This window comes from Eumetopias jubatus, unplaced genomic scaffold (assembly GCF_037043125.1).
Source record: "Eumetopias jubatus isolate StellerSeaLion01/CBP00866 unplaced genomic scaffold, mEumJub1_p1.0 scaffold_7, whole genome shotgun sequence".
In the NCBI taxonomy this organism is placed as follows: domain Eukaryota; kingdom Metazoa; phylum Chordata; class Mammalia; order Carnivora; family Otariidae; genus Eumetopias; species Eumetopias jubatus.
In genome coordinates this window covers 72,818,804-72,843,725 of record NW_028274813.1, presented here as the reverse complement: position 1 = coordinate 72,843,725, position 24,922 = coordinate 72,818,804, and the positions used below count along the sequence as shown (strand labels likewise).

Below are 24,922 nucleotides of genomic sequence, written 5' to 3'. Positions count from 1 at the left end.
AACAGAATATCCTAAAGACATGTAACAGCTACACAATTTGTAACATATGCCTAATGGAAATATCAGAAGGAGAAGAAACAGAGAGAGGAACAGAAGAAATAATTGAAACAATAATGGCTGCTTATTTTCCTAATTTAATGTCGGACACAGATTCAGGGAACTCAGAGAACACCAAGCAGGATAAATGCCAAAAAAAAAAAAAAAAAGCCAAACAAATAAAAAAAAACTACACTTAGGCATATCATTGTCATACATAGAAAATCAAAGATAACAACAACAACAAAAAAATCCCGAAAGAAGCCAAGGCAAAAAAAAAACACCCTACCTATAGAGGAACAAAAATAGAAATTACATCTGATTTCTTTCAGAAACCATACAAGCAAGAAGAGAGGGAACTGAAATGTTTAAAGTCTTGAAAGGAAAAAAACCCACCAACCTAGAATTCTGTATGCTGTGAAATCATCTTTCAAAAGTGAAAGAGAAATAAAGACTTTCTCAGACAAACAAAAATTGAGGGAATTTTTTTCTGCTAGACCGCCTTGCAACAGACATTAAAGGCTCTTCAGAGAGAAGGAAAAGAATATAGGTCAGAAACTGAGATTGACATAAAGCAAGGAAAAACATCAAAAAAAGAGTAAGTGAAGGTAAAATAGAAACTCATTTTTTTAGTCTTAATTGATCTAACAGACACACATTGAGTTTATTCGTTATACAATTATTTATTGAACACACAGTAAGTGACAGATATTTTTGCAGATTTGTAATGTAGAGTACCAAACAAAACAGACAAATGCAGACACCAAAAGACCTTCCTTAAATTTAGATTGGTCTATGGTGTTGACTTTCTTTTAAAGGAATATACTATTAGATTTATTTTCCAAGGTAGGCATTTTCCTTGCTTGCTTTCAGTGACTGGCATGTTTCATGCGGTGTTGAAAGGCATAGACATTGAAATCTTGCACTTACTAAATAATGTGATGACAAAATTACTAAACTTAGAGCACCTGTATTTCATTATCTATAATAACATATACCTCATCACATAGTTGTAAGGATTCAGTTCAGTTCAGTTCAATACAATTAATTGAATTAAATGAATGGCATTAGCAGAAAATGATTTTTCAACTAATGGTGGTTATTCTTGGACATAGATGGGATGAGGCAGTGAAGATAATTTAAGAAAAAAATAACAAAAAATATCAAATATAGATTAAGGCTTAGGTCTCCATCATTCCACTATTGATTATGTTATTTTACTATGGTGATGGCTGGGAGTCTCCCTTTATTTCACATTGGACTTATCCCATCCAATTATCTGAACAGACTGTAATGGCTTTTTTGTTTGTTTGTTTGTTTGTTTGTTTTTTAACTCATAGGTGTTATGCACACAAAATCACAATCTCTTGCTTCTAGTGTATTTTTTTTAAGTAGGCTCCTAGGCCAAGGTGGAACCCAAAGTGAGGCTTGAACTCACAACACCGAGATCAAGACCTGAGCTGAGATCAAGAGTTGGATGCTCAACTGACTGAGCCACCCAGGCGCCCTACTGCTAGTGTATTTTAATGTAAATTGAAGTTGGATCCACACAAGTTTTATGGAGCAGGACTCAGATGTAAATAAGATCATTGTACTGAGCTACAGTGTCACTAGCTAGATTCCTATGTGAGGGCTCATTTAGTAGATTTCTGCACTGAAAAGAGAAAAGAACCTCTCTAGGTCTTCCTTGGCAGAGGGATGCTTTTTCATTATTCAATTTATAACTTGTACATGATAGATGCTGAAGAATTTTATAAAAGAAAAAAAGGAAAGAAAACAATCTAGGGTGTAGCTCTCCAACTAATCTGCACTTGGTCTTGACATGCTGCTCTTTCCATGTGACCTCTTCAGAGGTCAGGAGTAACTTAGTGAATATGTGCAACAGGGGAATGGATCTAATTCCTGGTTGCCTGAAGAATCTCTCAGCCTCCTGTGACAACAGAAGGATAAATAGGCTTGTAGTGTCTGAGAGCTCTCAGACTCCAAGCTGCCTCCTCAAGAGTCCAACGATAGGAAAATGGAGAAGTGCTCGGGAGTTTCATTTGCTACTTTCTTAGGCAGCTGTGCTGTAAGTTTTGGGGCTTTAGAGATATGAACAAAAAGAGCAGATCCTAGTCACCTTTGCCATAAATCTGAAAGTTATAGAAGGGTGGTTAGAGCTACCATGTTCAGCTGGGGGAGTTATGAAAAGACACTCTCTTCTTGCAAAAAATAATCAGCCATTAATAAATCTTTCTCTGTGGTTCTGTTTAAACAGAGTTGAGCAGCCCATATACATTTGAGCAGAGTCCTTCATTCCTGAATATCTAGGAGAGAGCACACACCATTCTTAATTGTACAACCTCCATTGGTTCAAGCAGGATTCTGGGAAAGGATTTGTATCTTTAACTTCAATTCAATCAAGCTGGAAAGAGCATGCATACAAAAATTTTAAAGAACTGCTTGGAAAAGAGAAGTTGTATAAAGTTTTGCATATTCCAGCCTGTCATCCTGGAAATTTGACCATCTACTTCTGTGTTTTGTGGCCCCGTGTTCTCCGAGCACCTGCAGTCATACCACAACCCAACGGCTGGGCCTCTTGACACAGGTGGGTGGGAGTGAACCTGTTTTCTTTATTTATAGAGGAAATTTTCTGTATAATTTTTTGTCTCCAAACAGAAGTGAAGGATAATATACCATCTCCCTTATGTGATGAATCTGAATTTATATTGACTTCAGTTTCCTTTAGTTTCTATTGAAATTTCATTGCTCACTGCAGATTGTACTGATCCTGGACCTATGTACCCACAGAGTGCCTTCCACTGCAGTCACTGGAAGAGGGCAGACTCCTTTGTGGCTCAGGCTGTCAGTCCTTGAAACAATTTTTCAACAAGTGGTACCCTCACTAACAGCATTTTACTCATTTGTTTATAATCTTCATGATACTTTCTATATCCATATGTCCATGTATGTTTATACCATTATTTAATAATTTAATATTAAATGGACTTTTATATTAAATAGACTTTAAAAATAACTATATAAAAATTATGCTTGTTTTAACTGACACCATCTGTGAAACTGTATATTTGATATGCTGGTTGTATTTTTTCTATTACAAATTAAAACAACGTGATATATATAACAAATAAAAATGTACTGCCTAACAAACTTCTAGTATCAATCACACTTTAGGAAATACTGATTCAGCCATGACCTTTATTTAACAGTTGGAAGAATTAGGATCTACATGCATTGCATGACTTACTCAAAGCATGACTTAGAGCAAAATGGAAGCTAGAGGTAGAACCCAGACATTTTGACCCCTTATCAATTGCTTCTTCCACTAAAGATGCAAAGTAGGATCTAGAATTTGAAGGAATGAGTTATGTGTTTCAAATTTAAATTAAATTTAAAATTTTATTACTTAATTTACATGTTAACTTTAGATTAGTTAGGTGTTATAAACACTCCTTCCAAAATAGAACAGTTCCATAACTTCATGATATATAAATGATGACTTATTATGATTTTTCAAGTTTTTGTGAGTGCACACATACAGCTATTTTTTTCTATGAAAGGGACTTACAATGTACCTGGTATTTATTAGCATACTTCTTTCCCTCAACATTATAATGTAGGTATTTCCATGCCAGGAAACATATATGTATGTGATATATATATGTATTTATATTTATACTTGTAAGTTATCTCTATGCCCAATGTGGGGCATGCTCCACTGACTGAGCCAGCCAGGCACCCCCAGGAAACACAGGAAACATATGTTAAGGGCATAATTTTAAGTGACTGCTGGGTTTCCATTATATAGATGTATTTTTAAAATTAATCACTTTGTTTCCTCTTTTAAAAATTTAACTTAATTTAATTATAATTCTAGTTTTAGTTAACATTCAGTGTTATATTAGTTTCAGGTGTACAATATAGTGATTCAACAGTTCCATACAACATCCAGTGCTCATCACAAGTGCATTCCTTAATCCCCATCACTTATTTCACCCTAAATTAGCCACTTTTTGGTATTATTTCCAACTATCCAGTATCACAGACATTGCTTTTATGAACATCATTAAAGCTGTAGCTTTAAGGAAAATGAAATTGCTTGGATAAGGGAAAAGACATGACACTGAATGTCTGATTTCCCTGAAGAATTTTGTAACCAAGCTATGACTTCAATAGGAGCGTATGAGGCTGCTGATTTTCCAACACTTTACCAGATATGGATATTATTATTTTAAAGTGGTTTCCATTTTACTAAGTGAACATTTTCCATGTTTAATTTTCTTTTCTTTTAACCTGTGGGTTTATGCATTTTGTCTTTAAAAAATAAACAAAATAAGATTGGAAAACACCGGGGTACACTACACAGAGTTAGAATAAATATCCTTTCATAGAATAAGACATATTAAACAGAGTTTGAAAAACACTCTTCTGGTCCAAGCTGCCTTCTAACTGGTCTCTTTTCTCTAAAAGCAGTATATTTCCCACATCTTCGTTGCTCAAAATGTGGACCAGCAGTGTCGGAACTTGTGCAGAATCTCAGGCTCCACCTTAGATCAACTGAATTTAAGTCTGCATTTTACCAAGATCCCCAGGTGATTCTTTTTTTAAAAAAATATTTTATTTATTTATTTGAGAGAGAGAGGGTCAGAGGGAGAAGCAGACTCCCCGCTGAGCAGGGAGCCCGATGTGGGACTCGATCCCGGGACTCCAGGATCATGACCTGAGCCGAAGGCAGTCGCTTAACCAACTGAGCCACCCAGACGCTCCCCAGCTGATTCTATCACTTAAAAGTTTCAGAAGCAGCAGCCTGATTGGTAGCCCGAGTGATTGTTTAAAGCATAAGTCAAAAGCTGTCTCTACTTGCCTAAAATGCTTCATTGGTTTTCTACTGCTCCTACAGTAAAATACAAACTCCAGGTTGAGATATACAAGGTTCGGCATAATTTGAATCTCTCCTGACCCCTCGGTCTCAGCTCTTCACTCTCTTTCCCTGGCTCTCTGTGCCACAACACTGATCTCCTCTCAGTTTGCTGAACTTGCCATATCCTTTCCCACATTTGGTCTTACTCTTCCAACCATCTGAGACACTCTTCCCCTAAATCTCAGCAACCCAACTCATTTTCGGCTTTCAGCTTTCAGCTCAAATATCATTACCGTAGAAAAAGCCTTCTGACTTCTGTTGGTCTCTCTGACTAATGTGGCCACCCACAGACCTCCTCCTAACTCTCTGCCATAACACCCTGGTTATTTCCCTGATGGTAGTAATCACAGCATGCAGTTATATTGTTGACTTACGTGTCATATGTTCATTGCCTATACCTCTGATTAGAAATCAAGCTCTATGAGGCCAGAGGTATTATTTATTTTGTTCATGGCTTTGCCCTAAGTGCACAGAATAGTGACTGACCCACAGTAGTCAGTGATATGATTCAAAAGAAAACTCAGGGAACTTACTGCTCTATCATTCTACTGGTTGAATGCATGAAGGAATGGAGGAATGAATGAATGTTCTGGCCTTCCTTTCTGTCTCCCTTTTTCATTCTTCTCATCCCCACCCTAGCAATTCTCAACATTGTGTATATTCTCTTTGCTTAAGTATGTGGTACAATTTAGTTCTCTCTGGCCCTTATTCTCCAGACTCAAATCCTGGCCTTTCTTTGTGCAGTGGGGTCTGTCAAATAATTATATCCACCTGGGTCTCAGCCTGTCTCCACTCAACCGACCTCACTTTATCAGTATAATCTGAATGAGCTGGGCCAACTCAAAGGCTAGTAACCCCATCATGAAATATCTAAAAGAAAAAAGAAAAAAGACATATCCTAAAGGCTTTGGAAAGTAGAAAAGTGACCTCAAGTCAAATAATCATGAGCACATGTCAAAGTTTTATTTCAAATTATTGCAAGAGAAAAGCTCCTCAGGAAACAAATTCAAATAATTAGCCTTGTTAGAGACATTTCACAGGAGAATAGATTTTTTTTTTAAAGTCTGATTAAAGATCATTAGTATGGTCAGAGGACTGATTCATAATTATTCTACTTTTGAATGTCTGTGTACTGGATATTAAGTTCCTCAGATTATTAATAATCATTTGAGTGTGTAACACTAATTTCCCAGAAGTTTTTATTTCTTTAAAGTATATCAGAAAATTGCTCTAGCATTTTATCAGAAATGATAAGTCCCATATGGGGCTATACATTACATCCTTCAAAGAAAGTCCATTCTAGACCAGTTTGGGGAAACTTACCTCTCTCAAAGGCATTCAGATCTTAACTGTAGTATTTATAAATGTGGGCAGGACTTGGATCTTAACCTTCTTACAAGCTTACTAGCTTTTTATTGTTTCTTTGATGCTGTTATTGATGACACAGAATTCCTAGGTCAGAGACAAAGCATTTTATCTTTGCAAAGCAAGAACATTGGCATATTTGTTTCAGCTGCATTTGCTCTTAAAATCCTCATAGGTGATATAATGGGTGCACAGGGATGCTATGCAGACAGTGGAATTGTGTCATAGCTAAGGAACACTGAGCTTGGGGAATTTACTGCTTTTTTAGCAAGCAGCAAGCAAGCTTGCTCTTTGTCTCCAAGAAGACATTACCTCATTGCTCAAGGTTGCTTGCTGCAAGCACAACCCTAAAAAATGTTTCAGGTTGAGTGGTCATGGCCTTACATTACTAGCACACCCAGCAAGATGTGTAGAAGTATGAAAGATTCATAGTGGATTGTCTTTCAATAACAACCACTCCACAGGTCTTACACTGTGAGTTTCTAGAAATGTTTCATGAATATGTCAGTCCATCAGCCATCCTGATTAATCTGACTGACAGAGACCAAGACTAAATCCATTCAATTTATCTTAAACAGCAATTAATTAAAGCTGCAGAACTCTAAGCAGCAGGATGACACCAGTTTGCAGCATTAACCTCAACCGATTCAGTCAACTGTGAATAAGTCCCAGAATACAGACAGCTAGGATATAGGGTAATATTCATTATGATCCATGCGAAGGAGTTTAGACTGACACACTGATCTTTGGTTTAATTGTCAAAAAAAAAAAAAAAAAGACCAAGAAACAACCACATTCCCGATAAAAGCATGTTTTGTGGCCCCTTTTCTCCCCAGACATAAACGTATAACCCAAAGGGGCACAAGTTAATCCAGTTTGGAATTTATTGTTAAACTTGATTAGAGTCAGCGTTACATCACTTTGGTTAAGCTGTATGAGCATTGTTACTGAGTATTTGCAAACTCTATAGCAATTCATGAGGCATAACTCAAGACTGCTTGGACATCAGAAGCATATACATTGGTACCAGTCGATTGAAAAAAGGCTGTGCTGATATGTTTGTGTACATATGGGGATGGGAATCCAGGTTGGGAAGCTTCCATTGATGGCATCAGGCACAGCAGAATAGTTCAGGACAGGCCGTATTCATATCAGTTTTTCTGTTTTCATAGAATGTGGAAGAGGGTGACAAACCAGGGGAGGTCAAATTGCCAAACGCAGCTGTTGCTTGGCGCCAGCAGACCGTATGGTTGTTTTGCTGGGCAACAGTGCTGGACACTTTGTGCTAGCACCCAAAGACAGCATTCATCCCTCACCCTTCCTTGCCTCTCAGGGTCTAAGGTTTTCCTTTCCTGGGTGCCAGGGTTGTTGCTCTTTCTCCACCACCACAAAATTGGAGATTTTTATATACATGAAAACAGACACATCTTTACCCATTGTGTGCTCATTAACAACACTGTATTGTTTATGCACTTGATTTTTACATCCTACAGGAAAAAAGAGGAGATACAAACAATGTCTGGCTCAGCCATGTCATCAGTAACCAGACGTGGACCAGAAGCATGTTTGAAATATGTGAGCTCAAATGGACACAAAATTATTAACATCTGCAATATCATGAGATAAATTCCCTTTGGTTGGGAGCCTGCTCTGCAGTACTTTGAGGTTAACAAGACATATCTAAAAAATGTACTAGTGTAGAAATTGAAGACTACTTAAATCAAATGAGCGAGGGGACTGTGGATTTTCTTTTTGATTGATTGCCTCAGCACTGTCCTTCCAACATCTGAAGGAGTTCCATATATTCTTTAGACAGCATTAGGCATGGAAGCTTCTGCAGGCAGGACAACGTTGATGTTATGTGGATTTTGTCATTTTGCCAGCATGGACATGGCTTTGCATCCACCGCAGTATTAGGTCTATTAGCCATTTATATTAATTTTTGTGACAAATCTTAAAAAAGGTGGGGTGCTTCATATAAAGACTGTGCTTCAGGTCCACATTCTATTTTTAAAGATTTATATTTGGTGTTCATAAATTTCCTAAGACCGTGGTGGTTGCCATCTTCTGTGGCTGTCCCATCTCCTTTGGTTTTTACCTTTACTGAGAAATCGCTACGTGGTTTTTGTCAAATGGAATGTACTCTTAGAAAAAGACATTCTAATATTAGCATCTTTTCCCTCATTCTGTTTCTGACACAGTTTTCAATGGGAATGGGAAGGGCCTTACTGGTCCCTCGCGTCTGGAGACTGATTACATGGCTCCTGAACAGAAGAGGGCCGTGACACAGCTGATCAGTAGCCACCAGCTTCTGCGAGGACACGAGGCAGGTTGTGCAATAGGAAGGACAGCTGTTGGGTGTGCTTGTTTCTCTGTAGCCCCAGCGAAGCTTCTGGCATACATTGCCCTCTGATAAATCTGGTTTGCTGGCTAGGGTAGGATGGAGATGCAGAGGGTGCAAGACCAGGTCTGTAACTTTTGGAAATGAATCTCTAAATACTGGGGCTTTATGCAAGAAAAGGAAATAAGAGGAATTAGACAAATGAACAGGGACACTAGGTTTTATTTATAGTCTAGATATTAAAGTCAGGTCCATCTTTGTAGTAATAATAATAATAATAATAGCTCTAGTAAGCACTATTTTGACACAGATGTGTCATTGGTGCAAAATGGTATGAAGAATCCCAAGTTCCTATAGTCCTTGGTCTTGCTAAAAAAATATTGCTCAAGTTTTGAGCTGGAAATATGTTTATTTGGTCAGATTTTAAGCCACCTGTCTTGAAAAGATTCTTTTGAGTTAGAATAAATTCCTTTAAAAATTGGAAGTGAGGGAATGAGATAGGAAGTGTCTGGCCTGATGTGGAGAAGAGTTACACAATATGAAATGCTCCTTGAATTACAAGAACCTCACTGGGCTTCTAAAATAGAATACTCTATGACTGCTTTTTCAGTGCAGGAAAGTGGCTGTTTTCTATAATTGCTTTTGCTCAGACAAGCATTGCCATTTAATGTAAAACACATACACATCTCCCTCTCCCCACACACATTGACTTGGACTATCTGATTCTTAAATTTTTAATTCTACTAAAGTGGCAGATTTTTACAGCTATCAGTTCATATAATAAGGGTCTACATTTTGAACATTTCTTTGATCACTATCATGAGTCCACAAGATGGCAGTGTTTTCTCAGGGAGTGAAGAGAGCTCTCGTTGTGTGTGTGTGTGTGTGTGTGTGAGAGAGAGAGAGAGAGAGAGAGAGAGAGAGAGAGAGAGAGAAAGAGAAGGAGACGAGAGGAGGGGCTTGATGGTGTAGCAGGGGTGGTGAAAAAAGTCTGTTTTTTCCTAATTGGTAGGAAAGCAGAAGAATTTGAAATGTCTGAGCTAGACTCATTTTTTTTTTAGGGCTTAAAATCTGAATCCACAGTGAAGCAGGGGAGGAAAGAACGATGAAGTCCTCAAGAGTTTTACTAGTGATCCTGTGGCTTCAGTTAACCTGTGAGTTTTGGGAATCTCTCTGGGAATATAAAGTACAATATTTGGAGTTATTATCTATTCTGGGCCTGTGGGTAGAAACATGAATATTTTTCCCCCACTAAGGGAGGGTTGGGGTAGGAGGCCTGTGAAAATTCATTTAAACTCTGGAGAGTAAGGATTCACTATCCAGTGAATATCCTTTGACTGACCACTGTCTTTTTCCATAGGGATGAGGAGTCAACAGAAGGGAGTGGAGCAGAGTCCTGGATCTCTGAGCGTTCTGGAGGGAGCCACGGCCTCTCTCAACTGCAATTATAGTGACAGTGCTTCCCAGTACTTCACGTGGTACAGACAGTATTCCGGGAAGGGTCCCGAGTTGCTGATGTACATGTACTCCAAAGGTGACAAAAAGGAAGGAAGATTTTGGGGGCAGGTCGATACAGCAAAACAATATGTTTCCCTGCTCATCAGAGACTCCCAGCCCAGCGACTCAGCCACCTACCTCTGTGCAGTAAGCACACAGTTGTCTCCTGGCACCTGCTGTCTGCACCCAAACCCACTAGGGCCCCAGCAATGCCTGATATAGAGCCTAGGCTTCAGGGTAGAGAAATTCTGTTTGCTCCCTAGATGCACACGGGAATTAAGAGCATTACCCATAGCCATAGAATGCCTTATACCCACCCGCAGAGTGTGGGAGCACAGAATGACTTCAGATTTCCTGAGAAGAATCTCCAAATAAGTACCTAAAAGAATTCCAGACACAGAGGAGCTTTGTTATGGTGATTAAAGACCTGATTGGATCAATTATCAAAACCATATGGTATTGAAGATGTCTCAGAATATATTGGTGAGGGAAGTTGATAACACCAAAGATTATATGAAGGCTCCCCTCCCCTGACTCCTTGGCACTTTGGAATTGCCCCACAACTTATGTCCAAGTCCAGGAAAAGTGTTTGTGGCCTGATAGAAATAAGGCCTTGTAATGGATGTTACAATTAAAGGGGGAAAATGTAAAAGTCACATTTATTGTAAAGTTGAAGATGTGGGCTGTTAGACAAGACATTGTTTATGTAGTCCAAAGAGTGGGAAAACCTGGAAATGGGGAGTTAAGATTTCTGTTCAATTTTGTTCCCATAGTTACTGATTAAAAGGATGCAACCCAGTCAGGACTTGCTTCAAATTCTCAATCTGTGGACTGAAGACTCTTCACAAATATTTCTGAATCATGGAAGACAGATTTGAAAGGCAGTGAGAAGAAGCAGGAAGTTGTGCTGGATCAAGATACTTGGATTCTAGTTCTATTTGTGTTGTGTGTCTTCTGGTGTCATGGTGCACTGGAAAGAATTTGGCCTGTGGTGCCAGTTTGAATGTCTTTTATGTTACTGATGGGCCATTTGATCTTAGGCCCATATTATATATATTTCTCTTTTTTAAAAAAGATTTTATTGATTGATTGATTGATTGATTGATTGAGTATGTACAAGAGGGGGGAGGGACATAAGAAGAGGGAGAGAAAGAATTGCAAGCAGACTCCACACTGAGCTGGAAGCCTGACCTGGGGCTCGATCTCATGACCCTGCAATCATGACCTGAACTGAAATCAAGAGTTGGACACTTAACCAATCGAGCCACCCAGGTCCCCAGTCTATATATTTCTATCATATATATTTCAGGATTGATTTCTGGAATAAATGAGATTCTCTCTATATTTTACTATGCTTTTCACATGTTAGTATAGTAGCTGGACGGAGCATACAGAGGGAGACTAACATAGCTAATCCACACACAGACGTTCAGTTTGTCCCCTGTGTTCTGTCCCTCCTGCCCTCCATCATACTCTTTCTCAGCCCAGAACCTCTTCAGGGTCCTAAGAAGTAAATTTTCTTCACTCACATTTCTACTGACATCTTCTCATGCTTCGTTCTGGGCTATGCTTTTCCCCTCTCTCACTCACCACTGTGCTCACATCTACTTTCCCTCTTATGGGATTGTTGATATCTTTTATATTTTTATTATTTTCCCATTATGGATTTAAGTTCATCTCATTTATGCTTCCAAATTTTATTTCAGTGGCAATTTTGGGGAGAAAGGAGGAGAGTACATACGCTTAGTCAGATATTTTGAATCAGAAACATATCCCGGTACACTTAAAATTTCAAACTGGCTGTGTGATTTGGTTCCACGTGTGAAAGAAATCTATAGGCAGGGTCAAGAAATAAACCAGAAGCCAGAGGGAGAACTGATTCCAGGCTGGTGCAAGTCAACAAAGGATGCAGAAAGCATTGAGTTTTTCTGTCCTTCTGAAAAGGACTCCTGTTGACCAGATTGTCATTTCACCTGAGATTTCTCTTTTTAGTTATTTCAGTTTTAAGGTTTCAGTGGTCTCTAAAATAAGCCGAGGAGGGAAGTCTTCTCCCTTCAGAGTTTCGTCTTGCTATTAGAGCATAGAGCAGACTCCCCCCGGTCAATAGGCCCTGTGCCTGCTGTGTAGACTGTGTTGCTTCACTACACTGAGTGTCCCTGACGATCTACTTCCATGGCTTCGACACCCGCCCCTGGAGGTTCCTCTCATTTCCGTTATGCTGGCTGCACTCTGTCCAGCCTTGAATTCATATAGTTTCACTATTCTTTCTCTTTCCTCAATTCCTTCTAGAATCACTTATTTATATGTCATATTTTCCTTACAATTATAATTCTGCTCACTTTTCTGCAAATGCTCCTCTGTCAATGTTCTTTTTAGTGTGAGGTCCCCATCATTTGCCAAAATATATCAGTCTGTTCTGACCGTCGACAATTAGAACAGGACTCTCCCTTTCTCCACTTAAACATGGGGTGCCCACGTTACTCTCCCATAGCCTAAACACACACCAAACGTGTTCACCTGAAACCAAGGAATCTTCTTCACACTTTCTGCCTGACAAAAAAAAATTATCGCCTTAGTAAGTTTGCACTGATTAGATAATGTCACATCTTCCAGGCTAATTTTAAGTATCATTCAGCAGCACAAGGCCACATGAAGGTCAGCTCAGCTGAGGCAATTGATTTTAGTCATTCTGCCTGATGAATGGCTTTAAAAGGTAATATAGAGCCTCTCAGTGGTACACCAAAGTCTAGAATATTGTCTTCTGTGACTAATTTCTCAGTGAAGTAAATTACTCTTCTATTTTTACAAAGCTCCCATTTCTCCCTTATTTTAGGATTAATGCCATGTACTACAGAAGGTGACATCATCACAGATTCAGGGAGGAAGAAACACTTTCTGTTGAAGTTCTGATGATCACCTCTCTGAAAAGAGAACAGAAGACAGCTAGCTCTCTTAGATCTTTGGCCCTGCCTCTGGAGGCAGAGGGTGATGCTGCACAGATGAGACGTTTGTTCTGGTTGCAGGTCATCACCAGACACTCAGCCCCTCCTCCCTGCAGTGCTGACATCTGTGAAGACAGGTGTCTTCTTGTGACAAGAAGAGGCCAGAAGAGGAAGACTCCTTCTCACAGTCTGAAACTCGTCAAAGCATGGGACTTGTCTAGCCCAACCTCCCCACTCTTCCTGTAGCTCTGAAGGCTCAGTGACCTTGGCTACTGTCCCACCTGCTGAGGAGCCCGCAGTGTCTCCACTGCTCAGCCATGCTCCTGCTGCTCATCTCAGTGCTTGAGGTGATTTTTGCCCCAAGTGAGTAACATTCCCTTTCCTTTGCTTCCTAAACAAAAGTGACTGTGTTCTAATCGGATGCAGAATAAAGACACCTTCTCTTAATAGGTAAGTCTGTCTTGGACTCACTGACTCAGGATTGATGTTTCAGGAGGAACCGGAGCCCAGTCGGTGACCCAGCCCGATGCCCACGTCACTGTTTCTGAAGAAGCCTTTCTGGAGCTGAGATGCAACTATTCCTATAGTGGAACTCCTTATCTCTACTGGTATGTGCAGTACCCCAACCAAGGTCTCCAGCTTCTCCTCCAGTACGTATCAGGGAACACCAAGGTTCAAGGTATCAAAGGTTTCAAGGCTGAATTTAAGGACAGTGAAACCTCTTTCCACCTGAAGAAACCCTCAGCCCGTTGGAGTGACTCAGCTGTGTACTTCTGTGCTGTGAGTGACACAGTGCCTGGGACTGCAGGGGGAGCCGAACGCAAACCTCCTGAGACACTGGGACTTCTTGTGACTCAAAAACTCAAGAGAGAGTTTTCCAAGATCTTATTTCAGGGAAGGGAAATAGGGCAGGACAGGCTGGGCTCTGGGGAACACTTACCTCCTGAAGAGTTGCTTCAACAGCAATGCTGTGCTACATTCAGATAGACTTTGTTCCAGATGGAGGTCTTCTGATGAGTTTCTCCAGGAGAGAGGCACCCCACCAATTCCCCACCCCACTCCTACTCTGAGTGTATCATTAAGTGTCAGAGTTCTGAAATGAAAAAGGCAAGAGCATTTTTATTAAAAAAAAAAACATTTCTAGCATTCATTAAGGTAATTAGCACTGCCTCAGGTGTTGATCTACACGTGGAAAACTGAAGTACTTGGTTATAATGTTAGCTGACAAGCTATGCCATGTACATTCTCGACGAAGGCAACACGTACGGCATAGATTCTTAATCAGTTCAATATAGAGTCTCAACCTAGATTTGAAGCTTAACTTCTAGCACATACATAGTATCTGTGCAACACTAACATATTTTAAAGTAAAGTAGACATCACGATATCTAGATTTCCAATCTTGTGTAACACAAAACCAGTGAACCTATTTTACATGATTCTTAAGGCAACATTGAGAATCTAAAAGCCACCCAATCATAATTGTTTTTTGAAATAGTTATCCCAGTGATTTCCAAATTAAAAATTTGAGGCTCCTAACCCATAAATAGGTATCAAATATAATATCTGCTGAAAAACTCTTAGGTATTTTGGAAGAAATCACACTAATTCATGATATAATATAAAATCACAGACTCAACAAAGATTTCTAATCTTTCAAAACACATTAACAAATTTCATAGGAAAATCGATCTCCACGACCAAAGTTCATGGTATCAAAGATTACATTAATTCTAATAGGGATATCCAAAACCAGGGAATATTTTTATTTCCTCTGAAACAACTGTATCAAAGAGCTCACATGTTTAAGATACTATATATACATGATTATGAGTCTAAATTACTATTTGTGATTTATGTGATTAAAAAAATTGCCCCCAAAATGTTATAAAAGTTTATACACACAGAGATTAAACCTCACAGAGCAGAAATTAATTTTGAAATTAGCAATAAAGTAAGCAATTATACTTCATGTCCCCCAAATTCTTTCTACATATCTGTTCATCTCCTCTTTTTTTCAAAGATTATTTTTAAGTAACCTCCACACCCAGCATGAGGCTCAAAGTTACAACCCAGAGATTATGAGTCACATGCTCCACCGACCAAACCAGCCAGGCACCCCTATCTCCCCCTCTTTTATTTTCATCTGGGAAACATCTCTAGTACACTCCAAAAATAATATTTCTACTTAATCTATTGATAACATTCCTTTCTATCTTTTTTGGGAAAAGGACAAAATGATCACGTTCTTATTAAATCTTTGTCTAACTGTCCTCTAAGAAATGTCTGCTTATTTCTGGATTCATTTTGTACTTTTCTGGGATGTTATTTGGGATATGAATACACACACACTTACATGTTTGTCTTTCCTGCTGTACCTCAGTGTTGCTGAGCGGTGGGGGGTGGGAGGGACGGGGTGACTGGGTGACAGACATTGGGGAGGGTATGTGCTATGGTGAGCGCTGTGAATTGTGCAAGACTGTTGAATCACAGATCTGTACTTCTGAAACAAATAATGCAAGATATGTTAAGAAAAAAGAAAAAGAAGAAGATAGCAGGAGGGGAAGAAGGAAAGGGAGTAAGTCGGAGGGGGAGACGAACCATGAGAGTGGATGGACTCTGAAAAACAAACTGAGGGTTCTAGAGGCGAGGAGGTTGGGGGGATGTGTTAGCCTGGTGATGGGTATTAAAGAGGGCACGTATTGAATGGAGCACTGGGTGTTATGCACAAACAATGAATCATGGAACACTACATCCAGAACTAATGATGTAATGTATGGTGATTAACATAACAATAAAAATTAAAAATAAAAAGAGTAGTGACAATGTTTCATTCAGTTTTTGATTTCTTAAGACCTAGCACAAGATCTAGTTTAAGAAGACCTTCAATAAATTGCTGTGGACCGGAGAAATTACATGCAACCCAGAAGGTGTAATTTGACAAAATATTTTAAGATAGTAACCTTTAGGGCGCCTGGGTGGCTCAGTTGGTTAAGCGACTGCCTTCAGCTCAGGTCATTTGGGCTCCCTGCTCAGCGGGGGAGCCTGCTTCTCTCTCTGCCTCTGCCCGCCACTCCCCCTGCTTGTGCTCTTTCTCTCTGTCAAATAAAGAAATAAAAATCTTTTAAAAAAAGATAGTAACCTTTATTAAATAGCATTTTGACGAAGAAACGAGTTTACTTAAAACAAAACAAAACAAAACAAAAACCCCAGCTTGGTTTTCGACCAGTAGGGGGCACTCTAGGCATTACTCTAAATGCGCAACTTTTTCCCTCCAGTTCTGAGATTGTTGAAAGTTAGTGAAAATTTGAATGAGGGCTAGCAGCAGTTAGGAGAGCATCTGGACTAGTCATACCTTGTCAGGACAGGGAGCTCTCCATATATTCATCTGGGAGGACGGTCTGCTGCTCTGATGGGTGTGACAGAGAGGACTCAAGGCAGAATTGAGCATCATCTAGAGCAAAGGGACAGCTGGAAGCTCCAGGAGAAAACATTTACATTACTAATTTACCGTTTTGGTGTTTATGACTAAAAATTATAAAATATGAGCCTTTACTCTCACTTCAAAATTATTCCAATGATTTCTACCTTCTGTTATACCTCTTCTGAGATTAGAAAAACAGGAAAAAAAGATGAGAAGATGAAATGGAAGAAAAATAATGGGCACAGAGAGAGAGAGAGGAGAAAAGAGAGTGAAGAGAAGAGAGATTGGGGAGAAAGAAATAAGACATAGTTACTTGAATTTCAAAATGTGGCCTCTACTTCACAGTCACAGAACAGAATCAGCCAAGTATACCTGCAAGGTGTACGGGGAAAATGTTGGACAAGAGAAGAAGAGGGATAGAAATGAGGTGACCATCACACATGTTCTATTTCTTTCCATCAATCAAAGTCTTATTGGAGACATTGTATTTGTTCATGTTGACCATAAGTCTGAGATTTACAGAATTCTCCTAATTTCATTTAATTATATTGACTCCTTTAAGGGGATTGAATAAATTAACAATGCATTCAATGATGCATTCTTTCTTTGACACAGCTTTCTTATAAGTGAATTCTCAATCACTTTTCAGACTATGTGTCCTGATTTTTGGCTAAGGAAATTGGGTCACTGACCCTGATCATTTTTTTCAGGCTGTACTTGACCCAGACGAGGCCTTTATTTCTCTCTGAAGTTTCTTTTCCCTTTCTTTACTACCCTCCTGACATGTCTGATTACTGGGGGCGGTCTATGTGGAGGCGATTCTATGAGAATGAAGAACCTCGATGTTTCTGTGCCCCTGGTCAGCAGGGTAGCTGTTGGCAGAGCACTGATACAGCCTCAATGTCAGTACCCTGCTGAAAAAGTAGAAGGAAAGCTTCTTGCTCTCTGATCTCCTATACTCTTCATTAAGGACAGATGGGATTCAGCCTACTTGTTACTTCCTTTTCAGCTATTCGGGGGCTAGAGGAGAGGCTTTCTCAAAAGAATAGGTTCCTTCTTAGAGGTCCAGTGATCTCTGCAGACCAAGCCCTCTCAATGATCCATATTTTTCTGCTCTTCATCCTCGACTTCCCTGATACCTGACCCCAGATTTATATGTGACTCCACTTAGGACTCCTCACTTGAGCTCTCTTGGCATAACCTGGCTGGTCACCACAGAGGCTCCTGGCAAAGCACAGGGAATCAAGGACATTTTTTATCTATCATCTATCTAGAATTGCCTTCTTTCTAAGCCGAATGGTTGGTTCTTCCTTTATGACCTGTATTTAAAAAAACCTGTAGAACTTAAATTCTAAAGGACCACTTCCTGGTGTAGGGAAGTTCAGAATCAATGATGATGGATGGAAAATCACTTGATCTGGTAATGTTTAAACATTTCATTAGCATACCTGTACAGAAGTTTAAATTTCTATGAAATGTGATCTATCGATATTTTCTATAATGCTTTCTGACTGACATGCTTAAACAAACTATGACCATCCTAAATTTATTTAAAAATAACTTATCTTTTATTTTATTTTAAAATATTAAATATTATTTCACTTGGAATTTATTTTGTAACAGATATTAAGGTAGATGTCCACATTTGTTTGTTAATTTCTAAGTAACTCTCCATTTATGAAGGCACATTTAATTTTTTTAACTTATCTTTTTGCCATTTTTGTTATAACTAAATTTCCATCAGTAATTTGTATGTTTGAACTTTCAATTCCATCCCATTGGTTTCTCTATCTGGACCTTTATAGTAGCATGCTTTTTCAAGTAGTAAAGCATTACACTTTGTCTTATTAACTGTGGAGGAAAAACACTCTTCATTCTGAGAATTTCAAGGCTTCCTTGAAGACCAAGATTATCTGCAGTATCCGATTTTGCCTCTAGAGGAAGACGTTACACAAATTGAACTTGACAGAAAGCCAGAAACCAACCAGCTCTTTGAGGAAGAGCTTTTGCTTTACACACCGGTAAACTCACTTACCACTCTGTCAGTGTCCATGTGGCTGAACTGTTTGCAGAAAAGAGCCTCCTGTTTCCTCTGCAGCTCGGACATGAAGGCCACCCTCCTCTCAGTGCTGGGGATGATATTCACACTCAGTGAGTATAGTCCCCTTTTATTCTCTTTCTGTGGTCTTCTGATTTAGATTAGTTGAAAGGAATATTCTTCTCAGTCTGCAAGACTCTCCCTGATGCTAAATTGGTGTTACAGGAGGAACAGGAGCTCAGACAGTGACCCAGCCTGAGGACTGCATCTCCGTCTTTGAAGGGAACTTCGTGCAGGTCAAGTGTAACTACTCATATTCTGGGAGTCCTGTGCTCTTCTGGTATGTCCAGTACCCCAAACGAGGCCTCCAGTTACTCCTGAAACACATCTCAGGAGAGAGTATCAAAGGTTTCACGGCCAGCCTTAACAAGGATGAGACATCTTTCCATCTGAAGAAACAATCAGCTCAAGAGGAAGACTCAGCCACGTATTACTGTGCTCTGAGGGACACAGTAACTGGTTTCATAAGGGAAGCAGAGCACAAACCCTTTTTGGAGTTACAGAAAGTATTTCCTCATAAGTTCTTTTTTTTTTTAAGATTTATCTATTTTATAGAGAAGAAATGAGAGAGTGCACGTGAGCGGGGAGAGGAGCAGAGGGAGAGAGAGAGAGAATACCAAGCAGACTCCACGCCGAGTATGGAGCTCAACATGGGACTCAATCTCAAGGCCCATTAGATCATAACCTGGGCCGAAACCAAGACTCTGACACTTAACTGACTGAGCCACCCTGTTGCCCCTCTTCATAAGTTTTCTATATGGCCATGTGGGGCATTCTTTCTCTGGAGACTGACATTGAGTTTACCTCTTAGATATAATATCATTGGTTGTCAGTTAGCTATAGGTTAATCTCAAAAATTTGTCCAAGGAAATTCTCCTTACCTACTCTGTTTAATTAGTTTTAAAGATGTAAGTGTGTTTATTCTGTCCGGTAGTACCTGGAAAACACACTTTTGAAATAAACTATATAGCACAACATAAAAAACATTTTTTTTTCTTGGCCCAGGGCAACTCTCCAGTGGTTGGGTCTCACCTCTCCAACCCCCCTGCCACCCCATCCCACCTCACATGTGTTCATCACCCTATACCTAAGCACAGTTCCTTAAAACTACTGTACTCTTTCATGGCATGTGATTGCTGGCCCCTCTGCATAATACCTTTCCTGTCATGCACTTCATAGACTCCTACTAACTCAATCAGGAGGAAAAAAAACCCCTCAGTAATCTGAACAAGGAAAGTTTAATACAAGTAATTATTAACTGATAATAGAGAATTAGCCACTAATGAATAAAAAGAACTCTAAAGAATGTAGAAATAGCATATGTAGGGAGAAGCTCTTATCTTAAGACTAAACCAGAGTTTCCAAGTAAGTGACCGTAATTCCAAGTAATAACGTACTCTCCGAGGATTCAGATCTCGCTGGGGAGTATGTGGCTGTAGCCTGTGGAATGGTGGAGAAGCGTGCCGAGGTGCCAGAGAAAAAGGTTGGCAAGCAGAAAAACACCTACCCGGGTTCCAACAAAGTTTATAGGAAGCTAGCAAAGGAGTGCTGCTGAAGTTGCTTGGGGCACTCATGACTCTGGCCAAGAAGCTGATGTGCATCTGTCAATGAACTTTGCTGCAGGGGAATGCCACTGCTTGTCCCACAGGCTGGCCCAAAACCGCAGGAACAAGAAATGTGAAGACATACCAAAACCAGGAAGAGAAGTTCCTCCCTCCTACGGCGCCCTTCCACGTTCCTCTTATTGGCATAGCTTGATATCATGCCAGCTGGTAAAGGAGAGATCTTTCCATGGAACGGGTCCAATATCACAAAGGGGGCACTGAAGGGTGGATTTGGCAATTAGAAAGAAAGTCAATAAATCAGTAACTGACACACTTTATACCTGTGGTTACTTATCTTTCATATGCATCTCTGCACACACATTTGAACTTCTCAACAACAAGGAAATGACTCTATGTTACCATCTAACAAGCTAAAGCCGTCCTTTGAACAAGAGAAGTTCTTACCCTTTCCCCAAAATGAGACCTATAGTCCCAACAGCCACTATACATTTCTTGCTATATTAATCATTTCTAAAAATTCAGAGGAAATTCCACTGAATATGCTGTTATATACAGTCTAAATCACAAAGTTAATTTTTGACATTTTATATACAATGGTGAGAAGGAGGGAGAAAGAAGAAAATGACAGCATATAGAGAAGAACATACATGTATAAAGAACAAAGAGAAGATCGAGAAAGCTACAACATTCTTGGAGTCTAGATTTGGTCATGGGGCTGCAGCTGACACAGCTCTTTTCTGTTGCTATGCATTTTCTGTTTCCCTGCCCGAAGCCACAACCTTGCTGGGTTTGGGTTGTTTGCCTTGTGAAGTGACCCCAAACTTCATTCTCAAAGGGTCTGAGTCCTTAATGATCCTGCTTTTTCCTTTATTGCTCTGGTATTCCATTAACATTTACAATGAAGTTTCCCTTTCACCCCAGCTAGCTCACCTCCCAGTTCTCCCCAGAGGTCAGCAATGTCTCTGTTTCCTTTTATTTTTTTTTAAGATTTTATTTATTTATTTGAGAGAGAGAGAGAGAGAGAGAGATCATGAGTGGAGGGAGGGGCAACAGGAGAGGGAGAAGCAGACTCCCCTCCTGAGCAGGGAGCCCAATGTAGGGCTTAATCCCAGGACCCTGGAATCATGACCTGAGCCAAAGGCAGACACTTAACCGACTGAGCCACCCAGGTGCCCCTCGGTTTCCTTTTTCTGCTTCTCAGTATATTTTTTGTGTATACAGCCAAATAGATACAAATAGTACGGGAATTAGAGTCTTGTGAGGCAGTAGACAAGTCCCTTAATTTCTTAGAGCCAGGGTCACCTTTTAACCACTAGTCAAAAATTTCCTCACAAATTGTTTCAAAAGTATGTAGCAGAGAGCAGACAGATTAAAATGTAAACTCCTTAAATAACATCAGTTTCTTCCTCAGAAAGCTATACTATTTCTTTTTCTCATAATGATAGACACCCAGGTTTGCTGTGGTAGTCACCCAACACAAACCTTCTTCTAGAAGTACCTCCTAGCCCTCTCCAATCTCCAGCCAACAACCTCTCCCCTTCTTCCTTTCTTTCCTGCTTTCCTTATTTTTCTTCCCTCCCCTCATCCCCATCTCTCTATTTTACACACAGAATATCTTAAAGTTGGTTTCTGAAACCATTTAGAAAATACTCTAGGGGATGTTGCCATTCCTTTTCACTGCTCAACATCAGGACCCATTTTCTTTTAACAACAATAATTTTTGAGTCATTAGTGTGTGTCAGGATCTGCTCTAAATAGCATTTTATTATCTCGGCAATCATTTACAAAACTCTAAGAAAGCAATATTATTATTACTCATCATCCACATTTTATAGTCAAGAGAATACAGATATAAATGATATAAACGGCTACTGAATGGTTAGATCTAAACTTGACCTCCCTGGCCTGATGGCAAAGCTGGTTCTCTTCTTGTACCCTACCGCCTCCTGCCATAGAAACAGAAATATCAGATACTCATTGTTATGAGATGAATTGTCTCCCCACCCAAATATGTATGTTCCTAACCCCCAGTACCTCAAAATGTGACTGTAATGGGTGTAGGGTTATTAAAGAGGTAATTAAGTTAAAATGGGATTGTTAGGTTGGGCCCTCCTCCAGTATGACTGGTGTCCTTATGAGAAGAGATTAGGATTGGACCACAGGCACAGAGGGACAGTGAAGACATGGCGGAAAGGTGGGCATCCCTGCTTTATAATTGTTTCTGAATCACCCATTTTACCTTTCCAGAGTCCCGTCTATCAGCAATATGATGTTGCTACCACAAGATGACAGCGTCTCTCCTCAGACTCAATAGGTTTGAAATTGTGGGTATTGAAAGCAAAGGATTGGGTTTGCTTCTGATTGGCCAGGTGAGACTCTGGCGTCCAGAGAGAACAGATAAATATACCCCAGAGAGAGCCAACTCTTTCAATTGAGTATCCTGGCTGCATTTCAGGCCCCAGAGCGGAGTCTTCTGTGATCCCAAAAAGGAAGAAGAATGGAGAAACTCCTGGAAATGTCTTTGCTGATACTATGGCTTCAACTGGCCAGTGAGTTGGGGCTCTTGGTAACAGAAACAGTGTGACCAAATTTATGAGAACAGCGCAACCTAAGTTCAGAGCCCACAAGACTGAGTTTGGGCAAACTTTTTAAGTTGAAAATGTACCAGAAAATTATGGAAAGGAAATGTAAATACTAAAGAGTGAAAATAACAATGACTGACTCTCGGTGTCTGGGCTTCTGTTTTTGCTCAGGGGTGAAGAGCTAGCAGGAACAGTATCATTGGGTCCTGAGCATCCAGGAGGGTGAAAATGCCACTATGAACTGCAGTTATAAAACTTCTATAAGCAACTTATTGTGGTATCGACAGGACTCAGGTCGAGGCTTTGTCTGGCTGGTTTTAATCCATTCAAATGAAAGAGAGAAACACAGTGGAAGGCTACAAGTCACACTGAACAGCTCCATCAAAAGCAGTTCTTTGTCCATCATGGCCTCCCAGACTGCGGACACTGCTACTTACATCTGTGCCATGGAACACAGTATTCACCAGGCACCTGCAGCCTCTGCACAAACTGCCCGAGTTGCTGCTTTGAAGCCCCACAGTGGGTAGCATTCGCGGTTATGTCTTCCCACGAAGGAAGAGTCTACGAAAAGCAGGCAAGATGAAAGATGGACCCTCTCAAATTCACGGTTTCTTTGGAAGCAAAGAACTTGTACCAGGGCAAAGGGCATGAAGTCTAGAACAAGAAGCTGCAATGTCGGGTTCGGATCTGCCAGTCCTGGCTCTCTGGCTTTGGGCAGAGCATCATTGTAGCAGCCTCCCATTTCCTCCCTGGAAATGAAGGGTTTGGATTGATAAGCCCAAAAGACCCTTCAAGCTCTAATTTAATCAGGGAAAAAGCTAAGCACTGGACACTCCTGGAGGATAAAGGAGTTCTCAGTATTAGAAGGTCTCATATGTGTAAGCCCCTGGTAATCCAGATGGCTCCTTGAGATGCATGAGAATTAGAAAGGATCTTAGAACTCTTTCAGCCAAATTTATCATTTTAAAGCTGAGGAGTGGAAACACTGTGCACCAATAGAGACAAAACTCCAAATCTCATTCTGCATTTACTAGTCATGTGATTTCCAAGCCTCAATCTCTCCATAAATCAAATGAGAACTTATGAGATGAAGTCATAATTTCTCCCTATCCAGCTGAGAGAGGCATGCTCTCCACTGTCAGACCCTGAAATTTGATTTTTAAAAAGTGCGTACTTCTATTATCAAATACATAGCAGTTGAATACAGTTTTCAAGTATAATTAACATACAGTGTTATATTAGTTTCCGGTGTACGATATAGTGATTCAACAATTCTATACCGTATTTCAGCCATCTCCCCGCCTACCTCCCTCTGGTGACCATCCGTTTGTTCTCTGTAGTTAAGTCTGGTTTTTTTGTGTGGTGTTGTGTTTTGTTTTGTTTTGTTTTTTGCTTATCTATTTTTTCTGTGTTCACTTGTTTTGTCTTAATATAAGATGTAATGAAATCATATTGTATTTGTCTTTCTTTGATTTATTTCGCTTAGCGTTATACCCTCTAGATCCATCCATGTTGTTGCAAATAGCAAGATTTTATTCTTTTTTGTGGCTGAGTAATATTCTATTATATCTATATGTGTCTGACAGCTTCTTTATCCATTCATCATCAATGGACACTTGGGTTGCTTCTATACCTTGGCTACTGTATATAATGTTGCTATAAACATGGAGGTGCACATATCTTTTCAAATTAGTGTTTCCCTTTTCTTTGGGTAAATATCCAGTAATAGAATTATTGGATCATATGGTTTGAATGTAGTTTTCTTAATTAAGTTTTGATAATACTGAAAATGTGTTTGTGGAGAAAATTGGGCATTTGTACTTATGTACATGTTTGGTGAAAAAGGTGGGGGAAGATAGAGGAAACGTTATACAGGGCAGTGGTTCCCAAATGCCAGACTTCAACCATCAACATCACCTAGAGCACCTCTGAAGATCTGGATTATTAGGCTCTATCCCAGCTTACTCACTCAATCTCTGATGGAAACAATGAATTTGTGTTCTTAATGAACATCATCTGTATCATTTAGAGATTGGTTCAGCCTCATATTACATAAGACTCAAATGATAATATATTTTTTTAAAGATTTTATTTATTTACCTGGCAGAGAGAGAGAGACAGCGAGAGAGGGAACACAAGCAGGGGCAGTGG

The 24,922-nt window shown here is 39.8% G+C and overlaps 3 long non-coding RNA genes across 3 annotated transcripts; 2 read left to right on the top strand and 1 right to left on the bottom strand.

The window, feature by feature from the left end:
• Positions 1-6,001: 6,001 nt before the first annotated feature.
• On the bottom strand, positions 6,002-19,098 carry LOC114217832 (uncharacterized). The gene is made up of 4 exons (XR_003611059.2): positions 18,562-19,098; positions 16,066-16,200; positions 14,043-14,195; positions 6,002-8,827 (listed from the first exon to the last, which is right to left on the bottom strand). It is a non-coding gene; the product is annotated as an uncharacterized LOC114217832 (long non-coding RNA).
• On the top strand, positions 9,617-10,207 carry LOC114217865 (uncharacterized). Its single transcript, XR_015768526.1, has 2 exons — positions 9,617-9,817; positions 10,024-10,207. It is a non-coding gene; the product is annotated as an uncharacterized LOC114217865 (long non-coding RNA).
• Positions 18,391-20,506, top strand: LOC114217830 (uncharacterized). The gene is made up of 2 exons (XR_015768528.1): positions 18,391-18,677; positions 18,790-20,506. It is a non-coding gene; the product is annotated as an uncharacterized LOC114217830 (long non-coding RNA).
• Positions 20,507-24,922: the final 4,416 nt, after the last annotated feature.